Source organism: Tamandua tetradactyla, chromosome 2 (assembly GCF_023851605.1).
Source record: "Tamandua tetradactyla isolate mTamTet1 chromosome 2, mTamTet1.pri, whole genome shotgun sequence".
NCBI lineage: Eukaryota > Metazoa > Chordata > Mammalia > Pilosa > Myrmecophagidae > Tamandua > Tamandua tetradactyla.
Window position 1 is genome coordinate 128,649,715 of NC_135328.1, and position 21,287 is coordinate 128,671,001.

General features: G+C 39.6%; 1 protein-coding gene and 1 non-coding gene across 2 annotated transcripts in view; both read left to right on the forward strand.

Moving 5' to 3' along the window:
- The first annotated feature begins 1,689 nt into the window (after nucleotides 1–1,689).
- Nucleotides 1,690–21,287, forward strand: part of LOC143657335 (uncharacterized) — a 52,574-nt gene continuing 32,976 nt past the window's right edge. The window contains exons 1-3 of the mRNA XM_077129620.1: nucleotides 1,690–2,792; nucleotides 4,283–4,471; nucleotides 4,975–6,870. The gene's annotated coding sequence lies outside the window, so the exon portion shown is untranslated. The remainder of the gene's footprint in view (nucleotides 2,793–4,282; nucleotides 4,472–4,974; nucleotides 6,871–21,287) is intronic.
- Nucleotides 8,999–9,104, forward strand: LOC143675249 (U6 spliceosomal RNA). The gene has a single exon (XR_013171490.1). It is a non-coding gene; the product is annotated as a U6 spliceosomal RNA (small nuclear RNA).

Here is a 21,287-nt window from a genome sequence, read left to right on the forward strand (position 1 = left end):
AATGGATGGAGTCATATCTTCATCTAATCAAAAGGTTAATACCTACTTTTGGGCATGTCACATCTCCATGGAGATAATCTAATCAATTTACCACCGTGAATTGCCGAATAGGGATAAAACAAAAGGCTGCCTCTGTAAGATGGCTCAGTAGTAACACATGGCTTTTCTAGGCTACATAATCCTTTCAGACCAGCACAGGGTCCAAGCAAATCTATAAATATGTAGAAATGGCTTTTGAGTTACTTTGTAGTTAGTGATCAGAAGAATTATAACTTATGTGATAGAAAAAATATTTGATAAAATGACACCCTTTTATGATGAAATCACTCAACAAATTGGGTCTATAATAGAAATCTCTCAGCATGAAAAGGGGCCCTAGTTAAAACCCCACCACTATCATCTTAATGATGAAAAAGTGAAAACTTTATTAGGGTGCCTCCTCCTTTCAATTCTATTACACATTCTATTGGAAGTTCTGAGTTGAAGAATTAGGCGAGTAAGAAAATATATATGGCATGCATATTGGAAAGGATGAAGTAAAACTAACTTTATTCTCAGATGACATGCTCTTTATTGTGTGAGTTTGCTAAAACTACCAGAATGCAATACATGAGAGATGGAACAGCTTTTAAAATGGGAATTTATTGCATTACAAGTTTACAGTTCTAAGGCTGTAAAAATGCCCAAATTAATACACCAAAAGAGGTTACCTTCACTCACAAAAGACTGCTGCTATCTGGAAAAGCTGTATCAGCTGGGAAGGTACCTGCCTGGCTTCTGCTTGTCTCTTGTTCCTGGGCTCCATTGCTTTCAGCTCCTCTTTCCTATGGAGGTTCCTCACTTGGCTTCTCAGAGGATGGGTTTCATCTCTTGGCTTCCCTTGGCTCTCTCCAAGTTCTGGCTTGCTTTGCATCTCATGGAAAGGCACATGGCAATGCCTGCTGATCCCTGCATCTTCCAATGTGTGGGTTTCATGCTGGCTGTTTTGGATCTGAAGCATGTATTCCCAAGCATCTCTACATCTTAGGTTTCTCCAAAATCTTTCCACTTTTAAAGAACTCCGAGTTATACAACTAATTGTGGTGCAGTGCTTTGAAATTTATTGCTTTTTTGTATATATGTTATTTTTCACAAAAAAGCAAGAAAAAAAGTCGGTTGTGGTGATAAAAAAGGATTTAAGCCTTCTAGCCTTCTATATTCTGGAGCAACTAGAAGGAAAAATCTGAAAGGATCATGGGGTGTCCCATGACAAACTCTGGGATCTGTCCTGTAACTTCTTGTTGAGGAGTGCTTTGAAAACTATTGCTTTTCCATTTCTTTGCTTTGTTTATATATTATACTGTACAGTTAAAAAGTTAAAAATAGCTACCATCCACTATTGGGTGGGTCACATCTCTATGGAAAGAATAAAAAGATCCCACTCAGCAATATTGAATGAGGATTAAAGAGCATGGCTTTTTTAGGGTATTCAAGAATTTCAGACCAGCACAGATGGCAAGGCAATTAACTGAAGAAGATATAGTCTAATGAAAAAGTGATGCTGGAATAGAATCCAACAGCACATTAAAAAAATTATACACTGTGACCAAGTGGGTTTTTTCAGGTATGCAAAGTTGGTTCAAAATAAGAAAATCAAGCAATGTAATACAAAATTTAGAAATTGAAGGAAAGCCACCATACCTCATTGACACAGAGAAAGGCATTCAACAAAACTCTGCATCCTTTCTTGATAGAAACATTTCCAAATGTAAGAATCTAAGGAAACTTCCTCAACATGACAAAATGATAAAGCTAACATCCTATGAAATGGTGAAAGACTGAACGCCTTCCCCCTAATATCAAGAATGAGACAAGGATGCCCCACTGTTATCATTTTATTTAACATTGTGCTAGAAGTTTTAGCTAGAGAAATTAGATAAGAAATAAAAAGCATTCAAATTGGGAAGGGAGAAGTAAAACTCTCATTATTGGCCGACACCATGATTCTGTATTAGGAAAATCCTGAAAAAATTTTGACAGTGCTATTGGAGCTAATAAATGAATTCCGCAAAGTGGTGGGATACAAGATCAACAAAAATCAGTTTTGTTTCTAGAACTAGGAATGAGCTATCTGAGAAGGTAATTAGATAAAAACATTCCATTCACAATAGCATCTAAAAGAATCAACGTCTAGGAATAGTTTTAATGAGGGATGTAAAAGACCTGTACATAGAAAACTAAGAAACATTGCTATCTCTGTGAAGATAACCTAATGAAGTTTACAACCTATCGTACTGAATAGGGATTAGGAGAAACCGTTGCTTCCCCAAATATGATAAGGATTAAAGCATGGCTTTTCTAGGATACATAAATGATTTCAAACCAGCATAGGCCCACTCAATTCTGGGTGTGACCTTTCGATGATATTACTTCCATGAAGATGTGATACACCCAACCGTGGGTGAGACCTTTGGATCAGATGGAGATATGACTGCACCCATTTCAAGTGGGTCCTGATTACTGAAGTCCTTTAAAAGGGGAGTATTGTAGAGAAAGCACATTTGCTTCAGAGCCAACAGAGACACAGATGTTTGGAAATGCAGAAGCCCTAGGAGACACCAGGAACTGAGAGACCTCACAGAAGTTATACAAGAACCAAAGCTGGCAGAGAGTTACACTTCTGGTGATGAAGAAGGGAAATGCCCCCAGAGAATCTGTATGGATCCAAAAGCAAAAGAATGAGCAGATGCCAGCCACTTGTCTTCCCAGATGACAGAGGTGTTCTGGATGCCATTGGCCTTTCTTAATTCAAGGTATCTTTTCTCAGGAAGCCTTAGCTTAGACATTTTTATCACCTTAGAACTATAAACTTGTAACTTAATAAATTCCCTTTATAGAAAATAACTCTTTCTGGTATATTGCATGCTGGCAGCATTAACAAATTAAAAAATGTTTAGCTCTACAAGAATATAATTTACATATTAGAACAGCATGCTTGGATTTCCTGTTTCTAGAGATAAGCTCAGAGAATCATTTTTCTTCAAAATAGTAGAAAAGAGTCAAGCATACTGACTTTATTAATGTAGGAATTGCTAACATTTTACTATAATTTTCTAATTGTGTTTTGCTGAAATATTTTAAGGAAATTACACATATGTAACAATACAACCCTTAACACTTTCATATGTATCTCTAAAAAAAGTAAGTAAACTTCACTTCATGATCACAATTAACAAGAGCAACAATTATTTTCCTTTTAATTTCTGATATTAGTACATCCATAAGTTTCCCCAGTTATTTCCATATATCTTCCATAGCTTTTGTTTTCTCTACCCGAGACCCTGTTATTTGCTGTTATGTCATAAATTCTAACCTATACACCTTGAGGCTCCAGGTAGTAGAGTGGAAATAACATCTTATAATTCCACAGTGCTTCCAAAACAGAAACAGAAAATTAGTGGCTTCGGGCATGGTGTGTTTTAGGGAAGTGCGGTAAAGACTCTTCCACAATTTCTTGTGCCATTTATGGTAGAGGGGCTGGGTGCTCTCTGGACCCACACAGTCCACATCTTCCTGCTCCGGCCCCCTGCAGATCCCTGGGGACTAGATTCCACCTCTCAAGGGAGAGTGCTCAGAATGGTGTCCTGTGTGACCTCAGGACTAGCGTAGAGAAGAAGTCTTCCAACCCGGACTCAGAGCTCCAGGGTAGCTGCATCCTGGTGTGGAGCCAGTGCTCAGGGTGGGTCCAGGCATGGAAACTCTGGGCCCCTTGCAGGCTGCAGTCCTGAGCGGGAAGAGCCCCTGCTGCAGTGGTAAGACACAGGGGTTTGTAAAGAGGATGGCGTGGGCTGAAGAGAATTAGTTCTAAAGCCAGAGAGACCCCGGTAAATTCCAGCACTTTCACAGGAACGAGAGGCAGGTTCCTCATCTGAAAAGGAGAGTGTCAGTACAACTGCCTCCAGGTGTTATGCTCAGAGCAAAGGCATCACCTGAACATCATCCAGCCAAAGGCCACTTAATAAGTAATGTGCAAATATTGGCTTCTGTCATATTTGGAAGACACTTTGTTCTTTTTATTTAGTATTTCATTTAACCCTTACAAATGCCCTTATTGGTAGGTATAACCATATTTTTAAAAAGCAGAACAGTTTAAAGGTGATATAACCAAGGGGTTACAGGAGGCAGATGAGCTAGGCTGGAAATGGAGATATACTTCCCCAAATCAGGCTATTCCTAATAACCTTTTTGCCTAAAACTCAGTATTACAGTATTGACAGCACTTAGCAGAATGACTTGTCCACAGATCCCCAAGACTATGATGGTGAAGTGAATGTGGACACAGGACCCTCTGCCAGGTGGATTTATGCTGTGAATTCTGGCATCTCTCCAGAGACCTTGGGCCAGACTGAGGCTCTTACTCTTCCTGCTCCATCAGGACTGTTTTCAGGAGACACAGCCTAATATTCTAGTGGAGTGCTTGTCTGACAGACAGGTAAGGGGACCACACGTGTAGTTTTAAATTTTCTCCTAGTGACATTAAAATGATAAAAAAAAAATAGTGAAATTAGTTTTAAGAATCCATTGTGTTTAACACAAAACACCCAAAATATTATTTCAATGTTACAACCTAGTCACTTTCAAGAGCTTTGGTCACATGTGGCTAGTGGCCAAAGATATGGAAAGTACAGTTATTCAGAACTCTAAGAGTCAGATTTAAGGCCCTACCTACATCAGTAGTTTTCAACTTGGGAGGGAGACAGTTTTGCTCCCAAGGGTCCATTTTGTAATGGATGGAGAAATTTTTGATTGTCAGAACTGGGAAGGAATCCGCTACTGGCATCTATTGGGAAGAGGCCAGAGATGTTACTGAACATTTCATAGTGCCCAAGTCGGCTGCCCACACCACTAAATTATCCAGCACAAAATATCAGTTCTGCTGATTTTGAGAAAGCCTACTCTAGATGAGGGTTTTAACTGACATGAATTTTTCTCCAGTCCTAGGTCCCAGCCTCTCTGGAATGAAGCAGTGTTTGTCGGGCACAAAGGACAAAGTCCCAGGAAAGGAGGCCTGCATGAAAGAACAGCCTCTCTGGCCAGAGCTGCAGAGCAGACAGAAGAGCCCAGAGAGGAGTAGGTGCTGAGTTGTACCACCAGAAGCAGTTTTTGGCTCCCCCTGTCCTGAGTGGGTCAGATGGGGATGTTGCCACATCCAGAAGCCACCACAGTCCCTGTGACAGTGGACATCGTGGACCAGATGCAGAAGGTGGTGACCTACGTTGAAAGGGTGAGTGACTACACAGGAGCCGTCACATCACTGGAGGGCTTAGAGACATGATCTGAAGGGAGGACAGACCCAGCCAGAGCTGAGGAAATCCTGCCTCCACCCCTCCTTCAAGTGTCTCTCATTTTCTCCATTCTTCCCTCACTATTTCTAGATTCTCAGTAGTTCTCACACCATGTCAGTCACCACAGGTTGCATCTAAGTTCTCTGAGGCTCCCTTTATCCTGAATATATAATATTAAAAAATAATAGTATAGGTAGGAAATTTTATTTCTGACACTTGAAAGCTTAATAAATTATTGGACGTCAAATTAGTGGCTTTTCCAGGAACACTTAGGACATTGTGAGGAGTAGAGCACAGTGGTGTTCAGTCTGTCTCAGTAAGTCAACAGCAATGTCTTATCTAAAAGGACTCTTGAAAAACAGCACCTATTACAGCAACAGGATTAAGAAATTTTCTCTCATTAAGCATCTTTCAGGCTCAGGCCTTGCATAGAGTGGAGCGCATACCCTGGGGTTTGGGGGAGCCTGGCTGCCACCACATGGAGGGGTGAGCATGTGCCATGGAGAGGGCAGAGAGCCTGGGTGCCGCCCCCATGCTGGGAGAGGGTGGTACCCAGAAAAAGGTGTTCTCCCCAGTGTCCCGCAAGACTCCGTTTGGAGCGAGGCAGGCCTCTGCCTTTGTTACGGATGGGCCTGCTGCTTTCAGAAGCCCCAAGGACGAATGACTCTTGGCCTATGAAATCCAATGGACTTGTCCTGCAGATTTTCAAATCTGCTTGGGTCCTGTGTCCCATGTTCCCTCCACCCTATTTGACTGCATATGTGTATGTTGGCAGCAAATGACTTGTCTTGGGGTTTTAGAAGTCCAGAGCCCGAGGGTAATTATGCCTTTCAGAGACCATACCATAACTAACTTTGATAGGACTTTGTTCATTTCTCACTTTGAATTTCATGCCTGTTCATAGCAAAGTGGTTTAAGGGTCCCTGATACTGTTATGGAATGAATATATGTTGCATATGGGAACAACAGGTCTGTTTTAGGGTCCGAACGGTGAAATGCATTGATGTGAAGGAATGCATGTCCCCTAGACAAGCTGTGTTCTAATTTAAATCCCATTTCAAAAAGGCAGAATAATCCCTATCCAATACTGTAGGTTTCAGACTGGAATTAGATCCTGTCCCTGCAGGTGTGATTTAATCAAGACTTTTTGTTCAGCTCGGTTAGGTGACGACATTACTGCAGTCATTTCAGTGGGTCTTGGTATGGTTCTGGAGTCCTGTGAAAGAGGAAGTATTTTGCAGAATGGCAGGTGCACAGAGAGCAGAACAGAACGACATAGCCATGAGAAGCAGAGTCGACCAGCCAGCGACCTTTGGAGATGAAGAGGGAACATGCCTCCCAGGGAGCATCCTGAAACCGGAACCCAGGAGAGAAAGCTAGCAGATGACACCATGCCCACCGTGTTTCTGTCCAGACGAGAGAGGCACCCTGACCGTGTTCACCATGTGCCTCTGCAGACAAGAGAGAAAGTCTGACATGTGTTCACCATGCGCCTTCTCACTTGAGAGAGAAACCCTGAACTTCATTGGCCTTCTTTATCCCCAAGGTATCTATCCCTGGTTGCCTTAGATAGGAAGGAAGGATAGAAGGAAGGAAGGAAGAAAGGGAAACATCTTTAAACATTTTTTGTTTTATTGTATTCTGTTTCTCCGTTTTTGTTACATGGGCTGGGGCCGGGAATCGAACCGAGGTCCTCCGGCATAGCAGGCAAGCACTTTGCCCGCTGAGCCACCGCGGCCCGCCCTATAGAGTTGTTTTAATTGGGTCATTTTCTTGGGCTTAGAACTATAAACTAGCAACTTATGAAATTCACATTTGAAAACCATTCCGTTTCTGGTGTATTGCATTGCTGCAGCTAGCAAACCAGACCCAATTTTGGTACTGGAGAGGGGGGACTGCTGCTGCAGTTTGCAAACACCAAAGATGTTGGAATGGCTTTTGAAATGGATGAGGGAAGGATGTGGGCTAATTGTGAGAAGCTTGATAGAGAAGGCCTAGGATGCTTTGAAAAAAACTGTTAGTAGAAATGTGTCCTCTAAAGATGCCTGTGATGAGGCTGTAGACAGAAAAGAGGCATGTGTGATTGCAAACGGGAAGAAAGGTGATCCTTGTTTTCAAATAGCATTTGGTTGGGCAGAATGGACTAGTGGCTTTGTCTGGAAGGTAGATTTCAAATGCCATGAACTTGGATATTTAGCATGAGAGATCTTCCACTGAAATGTCGAAAGTGCAACCTGGTTTCTCCTCTCATTATCGTCAGATGTGACCAGAAAGAGATAAGCTGTGGCCTGAACTCTTGGGTACGAAGAAATCAGAAGTGGGTGTTCTGGAAAATGATGGGCTTCCAGGAAGGGAGATGCCAGAGAATAGTACTCCCTGTGTGGATGGAAAGAGTCATTCTTTTCACAGAAAGCCAGGATCGGACATGGAGTTCTCCAGGGAGGGGATGTGGAAAAGCCTTATGCCTGATGGGCATGAACCAAGGCTACTGCCTAGAAAGCCAACGAGAGTGCTTTGGGACCTGTAGAAAGAGAGCCACTACCAGTCTGGACTGTGGGGTTCAGAGAAGGGAGACCATGGAAGAAAACTGACTTCAGAGGGAAAATGCATGGAGGCTGAGGTCTGAAGTCAAGAAGCTTTGGGCCAGGAGAGAGGACATACCCAAGCCCATTGAGAGGGTGAGCTTGCCCCAAAGCCTGATTATCGGCCTTTCACCTCGTGACAGTGTAAGCATCATTCCGCCTCAGGCCTTGCATAGAGTGGAGCGCATACCCTGGGGTTTGGGGAGAGCCTGGCTGCCACCACATGGAGGGGTGAGCATGGGTCACGGAGATGGCAGAGAGCCTGGGTGCTGCCCCCATGCTGGGAGAGGGTGGTGCCAAGAAAAATGTGTTCTCCCCAGTGTCCCACAAGGTTCCATTTGGAGAGAGACAGAGCTCTGCTGAGGCCTTTGTGATGGGTGGGTCTGCTGCTTTCAGAAGCCCCGAGGATGAATGACTCTCAGACTTTGCAATCTAATGGACTTCATCCTGCAGGTTTTTTAATCTGCTTGGGTCCTGTGTCCCCTGTGTTCCCTCCACCCTATTAGAATGCAGGTGTGTATCCTTCCTATGTTGGCAGCAAATCACTTGTCAGGGGGTTTTAGTGATCCAAACCAGAGGGTAATTTTGCCTTTCAGAGACTGTACCATAACTAACTTTGATAGGAGTTTGTTCATTTCTAACTTTGAATTTCATGCCTGTTGCTGGCAAAGTGGTTTAAGGGTCCCTGATAGTGTTATGGAATGAATGCATTTTGCACATAGGAAAACATGTCCTTTTTAGGGTCCAAACAGTGTAGGAGAAGCTGATCCTGAATCCTCCGGGTTTCCACGGTGTTGCAACTGAGGTCTTCTATTTTATTGAACACATTTAAGTGATACCCAGTTTGAGGTCCTGAAATGGGCATAGAAACATTTAAGCATAGATCTGTTTGTAAATTAAGATAGCATACTGTTATGTATCCTGGAATGCCTCAGGGAATCCACAGGAGTGTTTAATTATGAGAGGACAACAGAGGGTCCTCTGTCAGACAGTTTGCACAGGAGCCTTTGACTACACTACATTTCTTTGGATGACATATCTCTGCAAAGCTGCATTCTTCAGAAGCAAGGACCACGTAAAAATCCATGTCGAGTGCTTGTTTCACAGCACAGATACTAAAATTGGAACAATACAGAGAAGATTGGCATGGCCCCTGCATAAAGATGACATACAACCTCATTTAGTATTCCATATTAAAAAAAATCATGTTGAACAGGAAATGGGGAAGCCAGGCATCTGATTCAAAGATTTCCCAGTCTTGGAGTCCTTGTCTGGGACAGACCCAGAGCAAGCGAGTACATTACTAGTGCATGGAATAACCTGCTCTTAGTTTGAGAGTCCCAACCTCTTGATTTCTGGTAATTTGCTGTTCTGCATGATTTTTTTTTTGAAGTGCTTTTACAGCTATGATCAAATAATGATTTGTTTCTTGCCTGTTTCCATATGTAGACTATAAGCTTCCTGATAACATGGTCCCTGTCCATCTTGTTCGTAGCTCCAGGAAGTAACACAGAGCTGGGTATACAGAAACTGCCCAGTCAATATGCATGGGTTAATGAACTTATGTTTTCTTGACCTTAAGTTTTCTTCTTGCACGTCTTCCTCTACTTGTCTGCCCCCATTTTATTTTTCTTTCCTTCTCCCCTACTATGTCCCTGGCATGCTGATATTACCCACAGACCTGGCTGAGTTCTGTGATCACACCAGTGTCTGAAAATTGTGCATTACTGGTTGTTCGTGTCTGGTGCTGTCACTAATGAGCCTTCACTTTCTTGAAACGAGAAATGTAGCTCCCCAAGAGGTTAATTCACCAACAAGTAATGTAGGTTGAAGGGGAAAGTTGGTGCAAAATATACCTGTTCAGCTTTTTGGAGTAGAATTTTGCCCCAAAAAGGCAGGGGTTAAGGCCTTTTCCTTTCCTTGTATAACTATCTAGTCCTGGGTAAGAGGAAAAGGCAGTAAAAATCTAACCTTGAAAAGCAAAATTTGGATTTTGTCATTAGCTGTAAAGGCTTGCTATTAGGAAACTACAATATTTAGCAGGGAAATTGAAATACTCAGATTACTGAGGATTTTAGAACCAAAAGGGACTTTAGAAATCATTCACACTTCTGGAAGTAAAGAATATGACCCCATGATGTTAACCCATAAGTTTAAGGTCTCATTGTAGTTACCTGGCAAAGGCAAAATGAAAGCTCAGGCCTGGTCCAGTTCATGACCTCATGTTCAGGCTTCATTGCAGCTGGTGCTATGGTCCCCTCGATATGCTCCTTACAACATCTTTCCATGGGTGCATGGGGAGAAACACACTGTCTGAGTCACTTCTCCAGGTGGTGGTGAGAATCGCCAAAGCAATGTACTAGCCTCAGTTTGTAAATCATCAAGTGTCCTACATTTACAAGAGACCTTTGTTACTACAAAAGCATTTCTAGAAAATCAGAGAAGAAGGGAAGGAAGAAGGAAAACAGAAGGAGAAGCAGCAGGAGCAGAAGCATGAGCAGCAGCAGTGAAGGAGGAAGAGGGAGGAAGAGGAGAAAAAGAAGAAAAGGTGATAACTCAGCTCTAGGCAAACAAAAATTGAGGGACATTCTACAAAGTACCTGACCTATTTCTTCAAAAGGGTCAAGGTCATACAAGAAAGACTGAGAAACCATCACAGATCAGAGATTAGGAGTCAAAACCATTAAGCAATGTGGGATCCTGGATTGACCCTTGAAACAGGGTAAGGACATTTGTGGAAAAACTGGGAAATTCAGATAAAGTCTGTAGTTTACTTAATTGTATTGGACCCATGTGAATTTCTTCGTTTTGACCAATGAAACACAGTTATGTAGGACGTGAGCACTTGAGGAAGGGGGTGAAGGATATTTGGAACTTTCTGTGCTATTTTGCAGTTGATTCCTCTGTAAATCTAAAATTATTTCAAAATGAAGTTTCATAAAGTGTTCTCGAGTTCAGGGACCAGGAAGAACAAATAGGTAGATTACTACAGAATGGGTCTTGGTTTTGGTTTGCATGTTCAATTCTGGTTATTTCTAAATGTATTTTTTTTTATTAATTAAAGAAAAAAAATAAATTAACAACATTTAGATATGTGATTGCGTATGTAGAATGGAATGATTTCTAAATGTATTTTTTATTCAGAGTATTAATAGCAGTGTATTGTAGTTTCCTTTAATCTTTATGCTTCCTAAAACTATGAAAAGTGCTTCATGTAAATTTGCCAATCCCTTAACTCAGGATGAACAGGCAGAACCACTTACATGGTCAGTGGTATCTACTGAAGACCTTCCCTGTGCATTTCCTTAGAAACATTAAGGTAACTAAGACAAGTCCCAGGCAAGAAACCTAGAGTCTAGTGGGGAAGATAAACTCAAAAGAAATAATTATGGTATAAAGTAAATAATACAGAAGACGATGAATGAGGTATAATGAGAAGTTGTATTATTTCCATTGCTTTTGGTTTGAAGGAACAGGAAACCTTAACCCAAACTGTTTTATGTTATAAGAATCCTCATGTACCAGGAAATCCAGAGACATGGCAGCTTTCAGGTGTAGTCCAATTAAGGCTTCCTTTCCTCAGTTATCCTCTTAGCTCCATGGCCCTTCATGTTGACACTGCCCTTCAGCTGGCTCCCGCACAGGCGGAAGGTGGTCCAGCGGCCAAAGAGCAACATTTCCAAGTTGAGGTGCAATGAAGAGACCTAGAGCTCTTCATCACATAGGATGTGTAAGTTATTTCTCAAGTCTTAAATATTTGAATGTGTTGATTTTGTAATCATTTTATTGCAGTAGACTTTGCATACTATAAAGATCATATATGTAAATTGTACATTTCCATGAGTTCTTGTTTGCTAGCTGCTGGAACGCAATATACCAGGAAGAGAATGGCTTTTAAAAAGGGGAATTTAATAATTTGCGAGTTTGTAGTTCTAAGGCCGAGAAAATGTCACAATAAAAACAGTCTATAGAAATGTCCAAATTAAGGCACCAAGAAGAGGTTACCTTCACTCGAGAAAGGTTGATGGGTTCAGTGTTTCTCTTTCAGCTGGGAGGGCACATGGCAACAGTCTGCTATCTTTCTCTCCCAGCTTCTTGTTTCATGAAGCTCCCTCAGGGGCATTCTTCTTCATCTCTAAAGGTTGCCGGCTGGTGGACTCCATGCTTCTCTTGGCTTCATGGCTCTGCTCTGCTCTGCTGGGGCTTTTTTGTGGCTCTAAGAGGGACTCTCTCCAAAATGCTTCCTCTTTTAAAGGATTAATGGGTGCAGTTACAATTCCATGGAAGCTACTGATCAAAAGTTACCAGTCACAATTGGGTGGGTGACATCTCCATAGGGACAATCACATGCCCCCAGCCAGCAATATTGAATGAGGATTAAAGGACTTGGCTTTTCTGGGATCCACCACAGATTCAAACTGGCACACATGGATTTTATTATTTTTACAGAGTCGTACAACCATCATAATCTAATCTTAGAAGCTTTTTATCAACCCAAAAAAGAAACTGTGAAGCCATTAGCAGTCACTCTTACTTCCTTCCTCCTTCTCTCCAGCCCTAGGGAAACAGTAATCTACTATCATGTCTCTATAGACCTGCTTACTTTAGACATTTCATATCATTGAGACCATAGAGTATGTGGTCTTTTGTGACTGGCTTCTTTCACTTTGCATATGGCTTGTGAGGTTCATCCACGTTGAAGGATGTATCAGTACTTCATTCTTCCAATTACTGAACAATATTTCAATGTATGAGTATCTCATACTTTGCTTATATGTGCTCTTTATATAGTTTTGAATCTTTTTTAATTTTAAAATGTTTTATTGAGTTACAGACTTTAATATCTGTTCCATTTACTTTCCTTGCTTTTATCTTCAGCAACTTCTAGTATTTGTTGTTGGATCCTCTTTGTTTATGCTCCTTGTTCAGTATTTATCACCTTATCTTTTTATTTTTAATTTTTTAATCATTCTTAAGCTTTTAATTTTGAGATACTTTCAAACTTACATGACAGTTACAAAAATAATAGAAAACCCATACAGAAAACTCCCACATACCTTTCTGCAGATACCCAGATTCACCAATTACACAATTTCACCACATTTACTGCATTACTCTATCTATCTATCTATCTATCTATCTATCTATCTATCTATCTATCTATCTATCTATATCTAGTTTCTAAACATTTGAGAATAGGTTGTCTCTATCATGGTCCTTAACACACAATACTTCCATGTAAATTTCCTAAGAACAAGGATATTCACTTATGTAACTACCTAAAGTACAGTTATCAAATTCAAGAACTTTAGCATTGATAGAAAACTTTCATTCTATATTTCAGTTTTTCCACATGCCCAAATAATGTTGTCATTTTATCTTCTATCCTTTTAAATCTGTTTTGTTTTGATTTTTAAATTTTCCCTCTTTTCACTTTATTTTTCCCTTAAATACTCATGTGTTGGTTTAATCCACTCTTTAGTTCATTCTAACTTGAACTTCATATGTGAAAAGTTTTAAATAATTTTTTGTAAGTCTACTAAATCATTTCTGAATTTTTCTAACTCTTACATTAGTTGTTTTATGTCCTATTCTATGTTGTATTATTTTCTTAAAATTTTAGTCTTGTTTTACAAGTTGGTTGTGTGTAGGAGCCAAGGGTTAAAACAAACCTGCAGAATTTGTTGGAAGCAGCAGGCCTCAGGATGGCGGCAGTAAACTGTGGAGATTGTCATGTAGAGCAGTCTGGGAGGAAGAGAATGTTTACCCCAAATGGTTGTTAAGTGTGAAGGAAGAGAGCACTGAAAAATAAGCTCTCTGTTCTTTCAAGAAATGCATGCATGCCTTTTGTCACCCTACAGTATTTAAGTAGGCTCTGGATAAGAATAAAGTTGTCTGAAGTCTGTCTGAATTAAACTCAAGCTTCGGACCCCCTGAGCTCCTCTGTGTCTTCCCTTCTTTCTTTCTTTCTTTTTCTTTCTTCCTTCCTTCCTTCTTTCCTCCCCCCTCCCTCCCTCCCTCCCTCCCTTCCTTCCTTTCTTTCTTTCTTTCTTTCTTCTTTTTTCTTTCTTTCTTTCTTTTCTTTCTGTCTTTCCTTTCTTCTTTCTTTCTTTCCTTTCTTTCTTTCTTTCTTTCTTTCTGTCTGTCTGTCTTTCCTTTCTTCTTTCTTTCTTTCCTTTCTTTCTTTCTTTCTTTCTTTCTTTCTTTCTTTCTTTCTTTCTTTCTTTCTTTCTTTCTTTCTTTCTTTCTTTCTTTCTTTCTTTCTTTCTTTCTTTCTTTCTTTCTTTCTTTCTTTCTTTCTTTCTTTCTTTCTTTCTTTCTTTCTTTCTTTCTTTCTTTCTTTCTCTTCTCTCCTTCCTCCCTCCCTCCCTCCCTCCCTCCCTCCCTCCCTCCCTCCCTCCCTTCCTTCCTTTTTTTCTCACCATTCCTTAATATCCTTCGAGCTCCGTTTCAATGGGAAGCAACAGTTGTGTGCCAGTTTTAGGTCATTTTGTACCCCAGAAAAACCATGCCCTTTAATCCTCATTTAATATTGCTGGGTGGGTTCTTTTTAGTTGTTTTCATGAAGATGTTACCCACCCAATTGTGGGTGGTGGTTGACTTTTGATTAGATGGTTTCCATGGAGATGTTTCTCCACCAATTTAAGGTGGGGTTGCTTACTACAGTCATTAAAGATGAACCATTTTGGAAATAACTCACAGCCGAAAGAGCTGAGAGAGGCCACAGAACCAGAGACCTTCAGAGATGCAGAAGAACAGCTCTGGGAAATCCTTATGAAATGAGAAGCCAGGGGAAAAAACTAGGAGGTATTTCCATGTGCCTTTCCAGCTGACAGAGGTGTTCTGGACTCATTGCCTTTCTGAATCAAGGTAGCTTTCCCTGGATGACTTCACTTGGGCATTTTCATGGCCTTAGAACTGTAAACTTGCAACTTAATAAATTCCCCTTTGTAAAAGCTATTCCATTTCTTGTATATTGCATTCCAGCAGCTTACAAAGTAAAACAGGCAGTTACGGTTTTTACTTGTTTCAGTGGCATGTTGTTGCAGTGTGCTTTTACTGTCTACAGACATATTACTCTGCTTGTCAAACCTGTTTTCAAAAATAATAACTCTATAAAGGATTGGCCTCAATATTTTTCTTTTGTTTATTTTAAAATGAAATTAGTTTTCTGATCATTTAGAAGGGAGGTGCTTTTATTACTTTACAGAACTCTTCTGTTGTTTTTGTGTAGTGTAGAAAAGGAGATGGTTCACCGTGTGGGATTTCTTGGCTCTGATCCCTTCTTCCACTTTGTTTTGGACATTCCCTTTCTTTCAATTCTGTTGTCCTATTCTGTTCAATTTTTATTCCATGCCTAACAGTTTCCACTCAGTATGGTGCCCTGTCCTGGTAAGTTTTAAGAATCCTTAGTGGATAGATTGCTCCAGACTCTTCATACTTCCCTATGGTTCCCTTATTCTATTCCACTGGGCACGTTCCCGACAAGACTTAGTTTTGCTCTCAAGTAGGCCAGTTGGTGAATATATTTTGACTCTTTAGGGGTTGTCTTGTTCTCAGGTCTATCAGAAGCCATACTATACCCTTCTGCTTCCTCCTGCACAGGTGCTGATACTAATGGCTGTTGTTTGGTTTCACCCCTGCAATTCCAGCTTGTTAGTTTGGATTTTGTGGGGATAGCCAACCACTGTGCTTTATTATAAATGTTGCCTATTGGTTGTTAACTTTGCTATCTAGTTGCTCTGCTTAGGTACATGGGGATTTGGAGAGAGTAAAAAGCTATGCCACCACCACTGACATCTTCCCCCAAATTCCTGAGGTATAACTTTAAACTGTGTGTCACCTAAGGTAAAAGTTTGATGAGTTCCAAAAGGGGGCTGGTCAGAGCACCAAAGAGTATGGAGATGGGAGAGCAGGATGTAAAAGGAGAATTAAAAAATAAAGAGAGATAGAAAGCTTGAAAAAAATCAAAACCTTACTTGAAAATTTTTTCTACAGTTAGCCCTTTAACTGTAATTCTCAAAAAAGGCATGATTATATTCCATAGACAGCAAGAATCATTGGATGCATGTTTGAACCTTAGGCACTAGGTGACAGAAGAACCCATACACAATTATGTGTATTTACTGGCTTTGTTTCTTGTCCTGTGATAGCCAAGGCAGTCATGTTTTATATATTAATTTAGTGCTTGCCACCTTTCCTATTTGAAATTCTTCCTTTCATTCATATCTCCTGTATAAAATAAGTTTTGTTTCCCTTCCTTCTTTATCATTTTTCTACTCCCTATTCTCTCCTCCCTAACTGTAGGTTTCATTAGCTGAAATCTCAGGATGCTTGGAAGGATGTGGACAAAGGTTATTCACACCAATTCCCCTTCCCTCAGGACAGACTGCAGGATGACCATAGTTAGTGGAGGGGTCATCATGACTGTCAGTTCAAAGCCACACCTCTCTGAAAAGAAATTTTAGATAAAATAATTTCCAAAGACAATCAACAATTGTGAAAGGACACCTACAATGAAACATTGTCCTTATCAGTGTGACTATAAAACAAATAAAAAGGATGGCAAATATCTTGCTCTTTCATTATTATTCATTATTATTTATTATTATTATTTATTATTATTTGTGTTTTTAAAATATTTTTGTTCTTCCTTTCTCCTCTTATTATTATCTTAAATTTTTGATGATCACAGGAACATGTACTTTTAGGAAAATTTAAATATTGTAGTGGGAGAAAATATTTCGGTTTTCTAAAGCTGCCAGAATGCAATATGCCAGAAATGGGTTGGGTTTTTCAACTGTGATTGATTAGGCTACAAATTTATAATTCTAGGACAATAGAAGTGTCCAAAATAAGACATCAACAAGAGAATACCTTCACTGAAAAAAACTTATGGTGACTGGGGTTTGTCTGTCAATGGGAAGGCATGTGGCAGCATCTACTGGTCCTTCTCTTCTGGATGGGTTTCAAAATGGCTCTTTCAGTTACTGTGGGGTTTTATGGCTTCTCCTTGAGTGTTTTTCTTTCTCTCTTGGCTTCTCCCTGCCCTGCGGTGTCCTCAAAAATGTTTCTCCCTTTAAGGACTCCAGGAAGTGGCTTAAGACTCAACTTGAATGGGTAGGGCCACATCTCAATGATAGTAATCAAATCAAAAGTTCCCACAAAATAATAGGTCTGCCCCCACAAGATTGTATTAAATGAACATAGCCTTTTCTGGGGGTAATAACAGATTCAAACCAGCACAGAAGATGCTCATCTTCTCCTGGTGTTTTCCCAAATCACCTCCCAAATTTGATTTTGCATAACTTTTATCACAACCTATCTGCTGTCCCCCCAGATTTGCTTCTGTCCCAATTCATCTAGATCTTTGCTCCTGTCACTCTCTCTGCCTAGATGCTGTCCCTGATCCTGCACATTTGCTCAAATCTCATCCATCCCTCAAGTTGAAGCTCTGAGCCCACTATCTCCCTGAGGTCACCAGCTCTGACATGCTGTTCCCCTTTCAGAGTGATGATCACTCTTACAGTGTCTCCCATGTCACAGCCTCCTCTCATTCAGAAATTTGTAGAGTTTGAATATTTCATCACTTATCCCCAGTTTAGCCTGTGCCCACTTTGAGGACTGGACTCTATCATCAGATATATAGATTCTGTAGCATCCCTGACTTACTAGGGTTCAAAGGAAGCTGTCCACAAACACCAGATTGACAAACTGATTTTAAAGTGGTGCAAGGAAAACAATCAAGAAGATAGAAAGTGACTTGTTTAATTGCAGTCAGGGAAAGCACAAAATCAATGGAATTGGAAACTTATGAATTGAGGAAGGAGAGGGGAAGAGTATTTATAGAACAGCTATTTGCCAAGCAATTTAAAAATTTGAGGGAATTTTAAAGAAAAAATAATAATTTTAAAGTCTGTGTTGTACAGTAACTTTCATAAACCAATTTAAAATTAGGGGAACAAGGAAAATGTACAAATGCAGATATCAGAGTTTTTTGCACTTTAATATTGAACATAACTTAAATACCATTTGATTAGCTATCAAAATTGTGTAAATTCTCAAAATATCAGTAGAAAGTTATTAGAAACATCAACTCTGCTATAGTAATAACCTAAGTTACTGAACATTTTTAAGTTGTTTTATTCCAGGAATATATAAAGATACAAATGTTTTGACAATTAATATATGAACATCTTGACTACTAAAAATGGATATCTTGGTGTGCCAGTTTGAAAATATCATGTACCTCAGAAAAGCCATGTTTTAATCCTGATCAAATCTTGTGCGATCAGCTGTTTTTTTAACCCTGATTCAATACTGTATGTTGGAAATGTCTGATTAGATTTTTTCCGTGGTGATGTGACACACCCAATTGTGGGTTTGATAGTTTTCTTACATGGAGATGTGACTCCACCCATTCCAGGGGGATCTTGATTCATTTGCTGGTATCCTTTAAAGGAGAGAACATTTTCAAGAGAGTCAAATGACAGAAATGATGGAAGCCACAGAGCTGACTTCACAGCAGAACTGACAGATACACAGATGTTTGGAGATGCCTGGAGCCATTGCCATGAAATGTTAAGCCAGATCTGAAGAGAGCAAAGGGAAGCCAAGAGATGAAAGCCATCCCTGGAGAAGTAAAGTGAAGGAACCCCACAAGGAATAGAGGCTAAAAGCAATGGAACCCAGGAGCAAGGGATGAGCAGATGCCAGCCACATGACTATCAATCTGTCACATTTGTTCCTGACCCATCAGACTTCTTTGAATTAAGGGATCTTTCTCTAAATGCCTAAGTCTGGACAATTTTATAGGCTTAGAGCTGTAAACTTGCAATGTATTAAATTCCCCCTTTTAAAAGCCATTCCAGTTCTGGAATATCATATCCCACCAGCTTGCAAATTAACACACTTGGTTAGCTTATCCATAAGCTTATTAAATAAAATATAATCATTGTAACAACTATATGCCAACAAAGTAGATGACTTAGATGGAATGGACAAGTTCCTGGAAACACAGAAACAAGCTACAGTGACAAGAAGAAATTAAAAATCTCAACAAACCAGTCACAAATAAAGAGATTCCATCAGTCATCAAAAGTCTTCCTACAATGAAAAAACCCAGGGCCAAATGGGTTCACACAGGAATTTTATTCAACATTCCAAAAAGAACTAACACCAATCCTGCTCAAACTTTTCAAGAAATCAAGGAAAAAGAACACTATCTAACTTATTTTATGAAGCTAGCATCACTTTAATACCCAAACTGGGTAAAGATACTACAAGAAAGGAAACCTACAGACCAATCTCCCTAATGAACATAGATGCAAAATTTCTCAACAAAATAGTAGCAGATCAAATCCAATACCACATTAAAAGAATTACACACCATGACAAGTGGGGCTTATACCAGGAATGCAAGGATGGTCCAGCATTAGAAAATTACTTAATGTAATACAGCACATTAACAAATCAAAAGGGAAAAAAATCACATGATCGTCTTGATTGATGATGAAAAAGACTTTGAGAAAATTCAACATCCTTTTGTGATAAAAGCACTTCAAATGGTAGGAATCAAGGGTAACTTCCTCAATATGATAAAGGGCATATATGACACGCCCATAGCCTGCATCCTACTCAATGCTGGGTGACAGAAAGCTTTTCTGCTAAGATTAGAAACAAGAAAAGAATGCCCTTTGTTATCACTATTTTTCAACATTCTGCTAGAAGTTCTAGCTAGAGCAATCAGGCAGGAAAAAGAACTAAAAGGCATCCAAATTGGAAAGGAAGAAGTAGAACTTTCATTATTTGCAGATGTCATAATAATCTACTTGGAAAATCCTGAACAATCTACAACAAAGTTATGTGAGCTAATAAACAGATTCAGCAAGTTGAGAGGATATAAAGTAAAGGTGCAAAAATCAGTAACATTTCTATACTCTACAATGACCTGAGGACGTAATTAAGGAAAAAATTCCATTCAAAATAGCAACTAAATGAATCAAGTATCTAGGAATGAACTTACCTAGGGATATAAAGGACTTCTACATGGAGAACTTCATAAGATTCTTAAGAGAAATCAAAGATCTAAATAGGTGGAAAGTCATTCCCTGCTAATGAACAGAAAGGTTAAATGTTGTTCAGATGTCAGTTATACCCAAATTGATCTTCAGATTCAATACAAAATTCCAACAACCCACACTGAAGACTTGGAAAAACTAGTTACCAAATTCATCTGGAAGGAAAAGAGTCCCCAACACAAATATACATCTTCACACTGATATTCCTAAAAGTATTATTCACAATCACAAAAAGATGGAAACAATCCAAATACCCATCAACAGATGAGTGGATTTGCAAAATGTGGTACATATACATACAATGGAATATCATGCAGTAGTAAGACAAAATGACTTCCTGAAGCACATGACAAGATGGATGAGCATTGAGGACATAATTCTGAGTGAAATAAGCCAGACACTAAAGGACAGATACTGTATGATTCTGCTTTTGTGATCAATGTAAAGGTAAAAGCACAGGCTTATCATACAGAATATAGGGCACCTAGAGATGGGTGAATGGTTAGCTAATGAGGATGAACTTAATTGTAATGGAATAGACAGAAGTGAAGGTGGTTCACTAGTATGTCTATACATAATATTACCATGTTGAAGGTGAACCTGATTGAAAGGGGTTGTATAGACCCATGTGTCCACTGATTAACACTACACATATAAATAACTTCTTGCATGAACTACTGCAAAGGTGTGAATCTTATACAAAGAATCTTGTACAAATAAATCTGCTACTGCCTGCCATGGGCTATGTTTAACAGGAAAACATCAACAGTACCACTGGAATACCATGGGATAAATACTGGAGGGAGGGACAAGAGTTAAGGGGAAGTTTCAATGTTCTGTTTGATGAGGTGTGTTTATTGGTTATCTTTCTCTTGGGATCAATCAAATTAGTAAAAGTGAGAATGTTGATGGACTGTTGATATTGAACATTATACATGACACTCAGTAGATGGAGGTGGCTGAAGGATGCTCTGACTTAGAAGTAGATTGGCGAATAATGGCGGATACATATGATGGAATATTGTGCAGCTACAAAAAGAAACAAAGCTGTGAGGCATGCAACATTGTGAATGAGCCTATGGGACATTTGTTGAGGGAAAATGAGCCAGAAACAACAGAGCAAATATTGCATGATCTCATTTAGTAGTAACTGTTATTTCTGGATATCAAGAGGCTGCTTTGTACACGTATAACCTGGTATTTAGAGATATAAATGAAGTCAATCAGGTCAGGATTAAGGGGATTCAGAATACAGGGGTAAGGAATATATTGTCTAAATTTTAAATTGTCTATATTTATAT